This window comes from Aricia agestis, chromosome 12 (genome assembly GCF_905147365.1).
Source record: "Aricia agestis chromosome 12, ilAriAges1.1, whole genome shotgun sequence".
Lineage (NCBI taxonomy): Eukaryota > Metazoa > Arthropoda > Insecta > Lepidoptera > Lycaenidae > Aricia > Aricia agestis.
The window spans coordinates 1,043,228-1,055,448 of record NC_056417.1 but is presented as its reverse complement, the minus strand read 5'-3'; the positions used below and the strand labels follow the sequence as shown (position 1 = coordinate 1,055,448).

General features: G+C 36.7%; 1 protein-coding gene across 3 annotated transcripts in view; it reads right to left on the bottom strand.

The window, feature by feature from the left end:
• The window catches only part of LOC121732265, a 76,349-nt gene that overhangs the window by 63,167 nt on the left and 961 nt on the right, over positions 1–12,221 (bottom strand). The gene's annotated exons all lie outside the window — the stretch shown is intronic.

Genomic DNA, 12,221 nt, shown 5'->3' with positions numbered 1-12,221 from the left:
GTCATTGAAAAAAGCCACGCCAAGAAATCATACTTAACGATACTTGTGTAATAAAATAATACAAAATTTAATAGTAGATTTAGGCTGTAGCCCCAAGCAAGTAAATATCTTTCCTATCCTATCCAACGGGAAACGTGTCGTTTACGGTGTTTCCGTTTTTGGGAGAGTAGCTTTATATTCGTATTCTAGAGCTTAGTCCACCCCTTATCCAAATCCGTTTAGTATATTTTGCGTAAAAGAGTAACCAACATGTATCCAACGTCACAATTTTACTAGTAGATTAATTTAAAAAAACATAAAACCGACTACAAAATTGTACGTAATTGAGAATTAAAATTCCCTATCTCAAAAACTATACTGAACCAATTTTGATGAAACTTGCAGTGTTCCCTAAGTTAAACTATACCTAGTACAACAAAAAAAGAATTACTCAAATCGGACTTGTAGTTCCGGAGACATGGGACACAAACTTAAAACATATGTACATACATACGCTTTTAAAACTTGGCACATTCGTTTAGACGCTGATATATGGGCAGTTCTGGAAAGAATAAATACATACAGGTCGAATTGATAACCTATATAATATATCTTCAAAATACAATTATTTCTTCAAGATGTCTTCCCAATTATAGTGTATTGATAAATAAAGATATTAGTAGGACACGCCTAGTAGTACAGGAGTGGTGGGAGTGGTGGGAGTGGTCGCTCGACTTGGGTCTCATGATCACTTCTTCACCAGCCGTCGCCAGAGCAGTAGAGTTATACAGTAGTATTGTGTTTAGTTCACTCGCCCAGCCATTGTACATACTGTACACCAATCTAAATAATTGCCCTAGAAATGTAGATAAATGAAAGAAACAAACCAGTAGGGCTTGTTTACTGATGAAGTCAGCTCATCTGCATATTGCGTCTGCACTGTCATTTCCATGATAATAGCCGCCCTTCAGCCATTTAATCACCCGACTCAATCTTGTGTTCTTATTTGGCGGCGCCGTAAGACGCCATGTTGGAAAAGCGAATCGCGACAAAGCCGCTTACGTTGAGTCGGGTTAGGTAACGAATTCATGTAATATTATGATTACGATTATATTTTTTTCCTTAACCCCTGATAAAGGCATTAGAAAGGAGGGGCGAAAATACACATATAAAAAGGTATGCTTGTCTTTGTTTAACACATGAAAGACAACGGAGCCGAACTTCGAATAGTTAATTTATGTGAAAGAAATTTTAGTTTTTTATATACTTATTGTCTTTTTTGTGAAATGTTTATTGTAATGTGGTATAATGTGTATGTACTGAATAAATGTTTGTTATTATTATTATTAAAGTGTTGTATTGTTTCTACAGATAGATAGGGATGGAATGAAACAACCAAACCCAACGAGTGCTGTTCTTACACTGATTTTTTAAGTAAAATGTTACGTTTACGTACGTACGTACGTACACAGTTTCACGCCGGTTTTCTGTGAGAACGTGGTATTTCTCCGGTCGAGCCGGCCCATTCGTGCCGAAGCATGGCTCTCCCACGTATACGTAACGTTCATGAATGTAAACTTCTGACACAAAGCTCTCACTCAGTAGCTAACCTAATACATAATTATTGTACTTTGTACATCCTGGGACTCAGGGAAAAGGATGCTGAATGTAAGGAACTAAAACTCAATGTCCATACGTAACTTAATGTCTCTAAAATGTTTGTCCTCTTGTTTGCTGCCTGTCTATCAGATATCTGTAAAAATAATAGCTCCCACACCGGTTGACCGGTGGCCGGTTTCATTAAAACCAGGCCAGCTACGCGGGAGTAATTTTATAGTGCCCAAGTGTGTGCGCAGTACACAAGAGCACTCTCTATTCCTTTAGGGCCTTATCACACTGGCGATTAGCGAGCGATTTGAAAGCGAAGATTGCGCGGTTGCGCGGCGTGAGCGCTGCGCAATCGCGTCGCTTTCAAAAATCGCTCGCTAATCGCCAGTGTGATAAGGCACTTACACTCATAACCCAGTGGGATGGAAGACCGACACGACCAGCGAGAGATCAGGCGCAGGCCCGACTTTTTACATGCCCATCCGACGCATGGATCATCTTACTTGTCAGACAATCAGGTTATCAGCCTGCATTGTCCTAACCAAACTTGGAAATAACATGTTTCCAACGCGGGAATCGAACCCACGACCTCCGAGTCAAGAGCCGCGCTCTATTATCTATACCACTAGACCACAGAGGCGTTCTCTCTGTAACCTCTTCACGTCTAAACAACTGAACTGATTTTTGTGTAATTTGGTACAGAGATACTTTTACCCGAAAAATGTACGGTTCCCACGCGATAAACAATTTTTGGCGCAACGGAGTCGCGGGAGTCATCTAGTCTAATAAATAAATAAGCTGGTTCATAACACACTGTCTTTTCTTTTACGATAAATATTCTCTGACGCGTTTGTCTTAGAAATTGCTTTATAAAGACAAACACAAATAAAAGCAGAAAATAAAAGAACAACAATAAAATGTTTTTATTTCACGATAGGGTTTAATGGCGGTGATAATGTAACTTTCTGTTGTTTATTTTATTAATGACTAACTTTTTTTTGGTAAAGATACTATCGTTATATTCTATGGGACACAACTGTTATGATTTACGTAATTCAGTACTTAGTTTATTGTTTTTAGAATACTAAATTATTGTAACTTAACTATTTTTGACTAAATTAGATGGTAGTTTTAATATTTAAATCTGGCCACACTGACAACGTGCAATCCCAAGGCTACGTTCGCTTCACTTGGAGTGGGGGTTGATGGGTAAAAATTGTGTATAAATACCCCAAGAGCGCAGTATGATGCGAATTTTGACGAACAATTGTAAGAGGAATCTCTGCCCGAAAGTGTACCACTGTATAATATTGTAGAATAAATGTATTTGAAAGTCATCATGCAGTTTCTTATCACAACTTAGCCTATATATTGATCAGGCGCCTAAGTTCTACCGTAAATACCGAATTTGGTTCATATCCATCTAAAAGTTTTTCATTAAAAAGTAGCCTATAGAAAATCTTTTGCCTTTATTACGATATAAATGCCATAGTGTGATAAATATTTCATGACCTGTTTAGTACCATTCACCGCGAGTTATCCGTCAATCTTCATCACCGTAATGTACGTACAGACAAACAGACAGTGCAATTACCGTCCACTTTAGGCGCTCCGTGACGCGGGTGTTTAGTGTTTGATACAGTAGCTCGTAATAGTACTGAGTCTACTGGACTAGATTGGCACATAATATATTTGCAAGTACTTATACTTCGTTTCAATGCAATTACATTCATCTAACTGAAACTCGATAAAAAACTTACACTCTACAAAATAAATCACATAAGAGTGTTTGTTTTGCGTACACATTAAAATAAATAACAAGCCGCCCATATTATGGCTGGTTTACTCGTATTAAGTTGATAAGTAGTTAACTAAATTTTAACTTAATTTGAAGTGCGTGGAGTTTATACGTGGGAGAGCCATGCTTCGGCACGAATGGGCCGGCTCGACCGGATAAATACCACGTTCTCACAGAAAACCGGCGTGAAACAGCGCTTGCGCTGTGTTTCGCCGAGTGAGTGAGTTTACCGGAGGCCCAATCCCCTAACCCCTACCCTATTCCCTTCCCTACCCTCAACTATTCCCTTCCCTTCTCTACCCTCCCCTATTACCCTATTCCCTCTTAAAAGGCCGGCAACGCACTTGCAGCTCTTCTGATGCTGCGAGTGTCCATGGGCGACGGAAGTTGCTTTCCATCAGGTGACCCGTTTGCTCGTATGTCCCCTTATTTCATAAAAAAAAAATGCCTGCCCGAAATGTGTTAAGTGACAAGCCCCGCTTGCCAACTTAACAGAAAATAGTCAAAATTCTAATTTCCTTGTTTAGTACTTAACTAAATTTTAACTTGCTACTTGCTACTAAATTTTGTGTTTACATGCAATAAATAACTTAAAATTTAGTTAAAATTTAATTAACTACTACTTTACACGTGTAAACCAGCCATTAAGCATTAGTCTAGATACAAACTAAAAGACGAGGAATACTCCTAATCACTCAACGTCAAATATACTTCTTCCAATTACAGTTCAACTTTGTCTAGTTAGTTACAGACTACTAGCTAAAGTTCGAATGGCGAATCAAGACACAAAACTTCTGTGCCTTGTTATTTTGATTATACCTTAGTTAAAACTAGACAAAAAGATGGTTACAACAAATAAATCAAAAAAATAGATATTCCAATTACTGTCAAACATATTTTAGTTACGAACAAACATTTAGTTACTAGACAAAAATGTTTTAATAATTGGTTCGCGTTGTGTGGGGAGTGGTAAGGTCAGAGGTCGGGCCGCCCGCGCCATGTGTGATCGGGAATACCTCGTCAAAACTACGCCTTATTGAATTCCGGGGACGTTACGTAACCGACTTTATCTAAGTTGAAAAGTAGGACCAGCTAGGTAAATGATTATAACACTATTTCATACGAAAGTATGGCTTAAGAAAAGTATAGTCATTTTTCGTACATTGTATTATCAAATATGTATTAAAGAAGAATTATATAAAATAACGAGCTTTTGCCCGCGGCTTCGCTCGCGTTCTAACCCCTCGCGTTTTAACCCCTTGGGGTTGGAATTTATCAAAATCCTTTCTTAGCGGATGCCTTCGTCATAACATCTACCTGCATGCAAAATTTCAGCCCGATCCGTCCAGTGGTTTCGGCTGTGTGTTGATGACCATGTCAGTCAGTCTTATATTCAATTGAGTTTTATATTCAAATTCAATTTCAAATTCTTTATTAAGCATACAATAATATACAATAGTATAAAAGCTAGGTAGCGTACATCACGTCGTCTAATCCCATGCTAAGTAAAAACTTGTGTTCTGGCAATCAGACAACGGATGCACGCCGAACTATTTTATCCTAATATAATATATATTATTTACACATTCACACACACAATCACACTACACTTTATCACGTAAAGTCTCTTTCGGCGACATGATGCGCGCTTCGTTCGGGAGCCTCCCCCGGAACCTCCGGTAAACTACACCGGCGGGCCAGAACTACTCCACCTCGAAGATGGATAAAACTTGAATCGGGACTCTCACCATAAAGGAACTGAAATTCACTTTGTGACGAGAGTGCAGACGCTCCACCCTCAAGGTGTAGGTGGTCTTCTCGCGTATGTAGTTTACGACGTCTAATATAAGACGATATATATATATATATAGATATAAATCATTTTAACACAATATGTACAAACTACACTGAAATCCCTTGGAAAGCTGTTTGTGGTGTCACACCACAAACAGACAGACCCACATAAAGACACACTGACATACATATACACTTGAAACTTATAACACCGAGGGTTGTTTGTTGTGAGGTTAAAAACGAAGTCTGTTGCGAATTAGTAAAATTGGTTTCATAATTTACTGGTCTCTCCACACGTTGGCTAATGATGGACAAGTAATTAAGAATTTTGTTGTGTTTATGTTTTTTTTTTATAACATGGGGGCAAACGAGCAAACGGATTACCAGATGGAAAGCAACTACCGTCACTCGCAACATTAGAAGAGCTGCGTTGGCGGTCTCTTAAGACGGAATACAATCTCTTCTTGAAGGTTTTCAGTAGCCTTAGCACGGCCACCAGTAGAAATGCGAAAGTATGGACAAACTGTGGACATAAACTAAAGGTGCCGTTCCGATACATAACAGTTTTGCCCGTCGTATAAAATAATTTCACACAAAGCCCAAAATTGCAGATTCCTAAGGAGGTACATAATATTAGTATTTTTAGTGTCTATCTTGGCGTTTCTGAATGTCTTCTGCCTAGTATTAGATGGAGTAACATTTTTTTAATCTACTATTTGGCAAGAAAGGAAGTGTAATGAGGCTGTCCCATGATGGACAAAAACATGGACGTTTACGAAGGGACATATTAATCGTTTTTAATTGCCAATCATGGCCCAGCAAAGACCCCTTAAAGTCTAAATCAAAATAAAACGGAAGTTATCTAGTATTTTACCAAAAAAATTGTACACAAGACCGTCTAATTTATCTTTGTGCCTAAAATCCGTTTAAAAGTTTACAATTAAGAACTTTAACACAATTAAGTAAGGTTTATTATTATTAGGCCAGCTACGCAGGAGTAATTTTATAGTGCCCAAGTGTGTGCGCAGTACACAAGAGGACTAGATAATATACTTTAAGCACAACGCCCTTTCTCCAGCAACTTTTTGTTTCCTTTCCTTCCAAAGGTTGTCTGGAAGAAATTGCTATTTAGTAATAAGATCGCCTTTGTGTACTCGTCATTTTATGTGTTTTTGTCGTATGTTTGTTGTTACTGTAACTGTGTGCACAATAAAGTATATTCATTCATTCATTCATTCAAGAGGACTCTCTATTCCTCCAGTGGGACGGAAGACCGACACGACCGGCGAGAGATCAGGCGCAGGACCGACTTTTTACATGCCCATCCGACGCATGGATCATCTTACTTGTCAGACAATCAGGTGATCAGCCTGCATTGTCCTAACCAAACTTGGAAATAACAATTTTCAGGGACGCGGGAATCGAACCCACGACCTCCGAGTCAAGAGCCGCGCTCTAAACCACTAGACTACGGAGGCGTTAACGGAATAACTATAAAGTTAGTGACTCAATACAGCGGAGTGGTTTTTAAGTGCTTCGCAACTTTACGAATGCAGTTTATACTTTTACACTCGCATTATACTAACTTTGAAATATTGCTCATTTTTAATAGGTATAGTAATAAAGTTGACATACCTGCATACGGTTAAGATGTTAAAGTATGTTGGAGTCGTAAAAACGTGGTATATAAATGTGCTATCAGAGAAGTTGACGTGTGGGCAGATGGGGGACCTACGTAGTTTGGTCGCGTTACGTCAAACCCAGCCGACAAATCACAATTAATATTGAATTGAAATGATCCGACCAATTGATGTACCTTTGGTCTGTCAACTGCTAATTAGGAATTGATTCCCAGGCAGTTGACAGAAGGTATACAGTTTTTACCGCGTATATATTTCTTTCTCTCCTACGCCTTGCCCGCAACGGTGGTACTACGTATACTAGTTATACAACTCTCCTTTCGACTTATGAATTTTTGATCAGAAATTGTCCTGACGTAACATTTTGTACCCGGGCAAATAAAATTGCACAACGCCACTAAAAAGGCTATGACTTAAAACCTGTTAAATGCTCCAAATATCAAATACAAAAAATTCGTTATTATAAAAATAAGTGCGCAAGTAAAAATAATAATAATAATAGTTTAAAAAAAAACACTTTCTTTCTCAAAAAAAAATATTGCATTGTCTTTGGCTCTTACTACTTATGCAAAGTTTCGAATTAATAAGAGTACTTACTGGAGATAGGTAACAATCGTGCTCAAAGATTCCGTTACATACATACATACAGCCAAGCTTTAAGAGGATTCCACACCGCCGTTTTTCCATACAAACGTTGTCCCCTGTTTCCTCCCTGGATAGTGCCGGGAGTTATGATTTTTTTCCTGAATATCTATGGCCACTATTAGCATGTCCATATGTTTTCTTTTCTTTCATAATTTTATTATTAAAAAAGATAAGAACGTCCAAAAACCCAAAAAAATGGCCAGATTTTCCTCTGTGTTCAAACACCCAGAAAACAAAACTGGCTAAAATATACAAAAAAAATAAAACCTAAGAACACAGCTCAAGCCTTCCTTTAATTCTTAATGAAAAAAGTACTTAAATCGGTTAAGTTTTGGAGAAGGAATCAGCGGACAACGAATCGAAAATTTTCTGTTCTTTTATTAGGACTTTTGTCGTGTTGTCTCTATCGCGCTCTGCGGTGGGAGACTTGAGATTGATGAGACAGCAATACATTTTCAAATACCTATTTTCAATTTCTCTCGCCCCTGGTGTATCATCTTAATAAAAGCGTGTTAAAAAGATGAGAATTTTCGTAGCACCCTGCTTGGCGCTACGTCGTAGATGGTCTACGCGGGGTCTACGACCGCTACGAGACCTCCCAGATAAATAAATAACGAGAAATGGTCGCTAGTGCTGTGCCCGGTGTCTGTTGTTAGTTTTATCGATAAAAATATTTCGGCAACATTTTCCTATTTTTTTTTGTTTTTAGCCCCCGACAAAAAAGGGGTGTTATAAGTTTGACGTGTCTGTCTGTCGGTTTGTCTGTCTGTGGCATGGTAGCATCCAAACGGGTGGACCGATTTTGATCTAGATTTTTGGTCGAAAGCTGACTTAATCGAGAGTGTTCTTAGCTATAGTTCATCATCGTCAGCCTGCTCCGTGCTAGAAAATTGCGGTTCATCTGGTTCGTGAAGGGCCGATTAGCAACTTGCAGTCGTTTGGTGGGCTTTATATTTTGATTTCTAGTTTTCATTTTTTTATATTTTTATCGCGTATCTTTATTAAACATGTAGCTAATTAAAGGAACAATCTGCGTACTAATTTCCGAACAATGCAGAGATCTGTTGCTTCTCGCAGGTGGGTCGGTCGGTAAACAAAGCGCTAAGTGGATTTCACGCCTACGGCTCGACCTCTTGGCATTTATGGTCCCCTGTCATTCATAATGAACTACCTAACTACGGTTTTGGAATTCTATTTCTCTAAAGAAAAACAAACTAAATATTGCGTTTCTGCGCTCTGTCCAATGACTGGTACTGTCCGATCACTAGTCATTTAACCCTATTTACGAGTTAATTTCATGATAAAAAAATCCGACGTCGACAAAACATTTTTGGTGTGATTTGCCGTATTATAAGTAAAATAATGCCGTATTATAAATTAAAAATGTCCGTTTATTCCACCTTAAAGATCTCTTCGTAAAATACCAATAGTTTTTAATATAAAGGTGAATTAAATTTTAATAATGGTAATTCGTCAGTAAGATGTAAAATAAATTTTAATAATAACAGATCGAGAAATAAATAGTATATTTTTCTTTTTATATCAAAATTATTTTAATATTGGAAATTCCAGATTTTACCAGCGGCTTCATCAAAAATGTTCAAAACTAGAATAACACTAGCATTGACTAAGTATTCACAACTATAAATATATATAGCTGTGAATACTATACGTGGGGAAATAAAGTTCGCCATTTGTGTAACCAATAAAGGCATAATACCAACACTTCAGCACTCGTTCTCATATTGCATGTTGGTATAAAAGCTTTTATTCGTGAAACTTGAAAGCTCTCGATATAATGTTACAGTGGAGGCGGCATGCTGATGATACTCGAGGGCTCATCAACTTAAAAGCTTCAATTAGCCTCAAGCGATAAAGGTATTTAACATAATTGGCGTAGCTTTCATATCTTGGCCTTTGAAAAGTTAAAAACTTGAAACAAATACTTGACTTAGTAATTGGGAATAAACAAGATATAATACATAGCATGGCTAGATAGTAGATATAATACATAGCATGGCTAGATCTATATATGTAACGGGAAGGACATAATATTATGTTACTTATAGTTGGGGAGGGGAAGAGGGGATTTCGGGACAAGCTCGAGCGTGTCAGATTAAGCTTATATAGGCTTCTGACATATTGTGTCTAGTTATCAGATTTCTCATGTGGTGGGTTAATTTTTTTTATTTTTGAATATTGAAATGTCATTGAACCTGTCAGATTAAGATAGGGAATGTGTGGTATAAAGAAGCTTTCATATAAAGCACTGACGATTCAAAGGTTAGGTAAGCCTGTAGGGACATTTTAAAATATAAAAAAATAAAGCTTCATATTTTCCTAACTAAGCTTCGCAGATATTTTATTTTGCACTAAACTAAATGATTTAGTCCTTGTTGCCTAAAAGATATTTATAATTTACCTTAATAAATAGGCAATTTTCTGAATATGTTTTCTTTTTCAAAACTTAAAATAGCTGCAGTTTCTGAACCCACAACTATAATAAATAAAAACCGGCCAAGTGCGAGTCGGACTCGCGCACCGAGGGTTCCGACAGCTTAAAGGTATTATAGACCTGAGTATTTGGTATGAATTTCAATTTAATACCTCTACGCGTTTATGAGGAAATGGGTAGTAAGTTTAAAATTATTAAAAAAAAATATATTATGTGATGTAACTAAAAATTTATGGTTTTCGTAATTTTTCCTTTATCTATGCTATAAGACGTTGCTTCGTACCAAATTTCAAGATTCTGAGTTCACGGGAAGCACCCTGTAGGTTTTGATTCCCTTGCAAGTGTCGAAAATTTGCGGCATAAACGGCTGTATCTTTTGATTGCGTTGGCTTAGAAGTTTGATTTTTTCACAGCTTCAAGGGACAGTAGACCTGAGTAATTGATATAAATTTCAGCTTCATACCTCCACGCGTTCCTGAGAAAAAGGGTCTTGACAGACGGACGGACGGACAGACGGACAACAAAGTGATCCTATAAGGGTTCCGTTTTTTCCTTTTGAGGTACGGAACCCTAAAAACGCTCTTATTATTTTTTTGATCAGCTTTACCTAATGTACAAAACCTGCTAGGTCTCCATGACGCTCGAGTGACTACACAAATAGCACCCTTCCCTCGCCTACTATTATTTACACTATTAAAATGTATCATATACACGAAAAACATTTTTGTGCAAAACATATTAATAAAAGTAAAAAATCCGTTAAAATTATATCGTTACGACAAGTTACCTCACCAGATTTGATTAGATGTTTGACATCAAAAGACTGTACACTTTGTTAAGTAAACATAAACACGAGTAATTGAAACAAGCTAAAAACGTACATTTGTTATTAATTCGTTTATATGGGTCAATCGTCGGTGTATCGAGCAACGTTCGATGGGCCATTACACCGATACAATCGAGTGTTTGCTGTAAACTTGGTGTATTGCTTTAAACATTGATATTATATCAAAAAGTTTTATTTGTTTATAAACTAGCAGCTTCACACGGGTGCAGTGTGCTTTAAACTTATTTTTCAAGTCACTATTTAAATGTGTTAAAAATCTATTTGTAATTTGTTTTGCACTATGTATTGCTGAAAATTTGACAACTATCCGTGGAGTAGTTTTAAAAGTTTAATATATATTTTTACTTAATGAACCTTCACAATCCGTTAAATTGCTTAAAAGTGAATCAAATATAATATTTCAACAATTGAACATTATTATTTAGTATTCATTTTATATTTTATAAATTGTGTTTTCTTTCATTGGAAATTCTCAAGATTGTTAAGACGTGAGAAAATGACTGCAATTGAATTTAAAATAATTCTCATAACATTAACGAAACGAAAAAAAAGTAATACAGTGAAAAGTTAATCGTTATCATGACAACCACATGCTTCAGTAACTGCTTAATCGACTCGACCGGTAGTCACTAATCGCTTGAAATATTAATAAGGGGTAAGAAAGATGCTTTAAGCAAGCAATCCATTGAAGTATAATAGACTAAGTTTGTGAAGATGTTTGTTTGTTTAATGTTATATTTGGGTGGTAGCTTTTAGCAAAAGCTATTCCTCGACAATGTGGTACTTTTTCGGCCTTTGAGTTAATACAGAGCTACAACAACCATGCAAATTTAATGAAAATCCAGTCTGTGATATTTGCGTTATTAAGTAACAAACATACAGACTCAAAAACTTGCCTATAGTGTGATATCTAATAAAAAATCTAAAAGTAATACTTTGAATCCTGAATTAAAATGATCACTTAAAGGACTACATAACCTACCCCGGGAAACATTAAATATTTCTACCAGAATGTTTTTAAAATGTTCAGCTGGATTAAGTATTTATCTATCCCATATTATGTTTACCCACTTCTAAATTTATACATCAGATGCTGATTGCGGAAACATAATTTCAAGTGTTTGTACATCAATTATTTGAGTGATTGTAACCTACTTTCAAAACAGTTCCTACCAGCATTTTTGACTTTAAATCGACTTGAACATAATATCTATGGTTCAAATAAATTAACAATTGATGATATGATTTAAAATGGGAAAAAATCATAATAGCCGGATTCCGAGGTTTTTAACAGACACTATAGCGCTTTTGTTTGGCTAACATCAAATACCAACAACCAATCAATAACGCTACTAAGTAATAGATTAATTCCTGTCAAAAAACCGCATCCGGGCATAAGCTAATTTCAGCTTGTATGCTTCCACAAAAATCCTGCTACAACGTTTCAGCGTAGGT